Source organism: Hyla sarda, unplaced genomic scaffold, assembly GCF_029499605.1.
Source record: "Hyla sarda isolate aHylSar1 unplaced genomic scaffold, aHylSar1.hap1 scaffold_3117, whole genome shotgun sequence".
NCBI classification, from domain to species: Eukaryota; Metazoa; Chordata; class Amphibia; order Anura; family Hylidae; genus Hyla; species Hyla sarda.
The window spans coordinates 11,471-12,779 of NW_026609844.1; the positions used below are offsets into that span (position 1 = coordinate 11,471).

At 49.0% G+C, this 1,309-nt stretch overlaps 1 non-coding gene across 1 annotated transcript; it reads right to left on the reverse strand.

Moving 5' to 3' along the window:
* Positions 1–214: 214 nt before the first annotated feature.
* Positions 215–405, reverse strand: LOC130328652 (U2 spliceosomal RNA). The gene has a single exon (XR_008872542.1). It is a non-coding gene; the product is annotated as a U2 spliceosomal RNA (small nuclear RNA).
* Positions 406–1,309: the final 904 nt, after the last annotated feature.

Consider the following 1,309-nt stretch of genomic DNA (forward strand, 5'->3'; position numbering starts at 1 on the left):
GAGGCCATTTAGTCAGCAGCAGCAGAAGTCCTGTGCCTGGACGCTCCAACAGCGGCCAGACACAAGCAGAAGCAGAAGCAGCAGAAGCAGCAGCAGCACCACCTTTTGTTTTTTGGCTGCAGCAGCAGCAGCAAGGCCCACAGGGCTGGCTAGCTGGCTAGCCAGCAAGCAGGTAGCAATGAAAGTAGGAATCTTTCTTTTTAACCCTGTAAGGGGGTGGTGCACTGTACCCGAAGATACTGCCATATCGGGTCAATGCATAGGGCGACGGAAGCAAGCTTCGAAATCGGCCCCCGTTCTCAAAAATCCATTTAATATATGGTCCCCAGATAGGGGACGTATCAGATATTAAACTGATAAGAACAGATACTACACTTGATCTTAGCCAAAAGGCCGAGAAGCGATAACCGTGAAAGGGGCGGGCCCAACAAGGTCCCCTTCATGGGCACTATCACTGCTTGCTGTCAGGGAGGCTGCCAGACAATTTTCCATGCACACTCTGGGCTGGGGGGCAGTCAACCACCAGTACACACAGCAGAACCTAAACCCATACCATTATTGCTAAGCAGCAAGACAGGGGCCCATTGCACTCCCACGGGGCCTTTTTAAATGCAATCCATAACCCGGATTTGCCAGGAACCCTTCTTACTCCTCCTACTTGCATGTGACACTGGGCTTAGGATCTGCATAGGAAACACACACACAAGCACACACCTACCTTTGTTGCCTGCAGATGCCTCCTTGGCTGTCCCCAAACGGTATCAAACCAACACCCACGGGAAGCTGTAAGCATAGAGGACATGCCTGCACCCCATTGGACTTACCTGTGTGGGTTAAATCCGGGTTATTTGACAACCTATGGCGGTGATGGTTCTGCTCAGGCAGAGCAGTGCTGATGCTCCTCATAAAGCTGTCGCTGCTGTGAAGGTTCTAGGTGACATCACAAATCCCTATGGTTACATACACAACAAAGCTGGGTTGTTGTTGTTTACACTCTGCAAGGCCTGTGGAAGTGAGTGACATCATAGCACTGTAGTTCTGAGGGTTCTAGATGGATGCAACAATCTCCTGTTGCTTCTATGAAGGCCATAATAGACGACATCACCAAACAGCTCCATAGTCACATACACAGCAAAGGAGAGATGTTGTTTACACCTAGTGATGTCAGTGGTATTGAGTGACATCACAGCACAGTGCTAAGGCTCCTGGGCCTGGACACAGCAGCGGCTGCAATATCTCAACGGAGAATACGTTTATATATATGTGTGTGTGTGCGCGTATATATATATATATATATATATATATATAT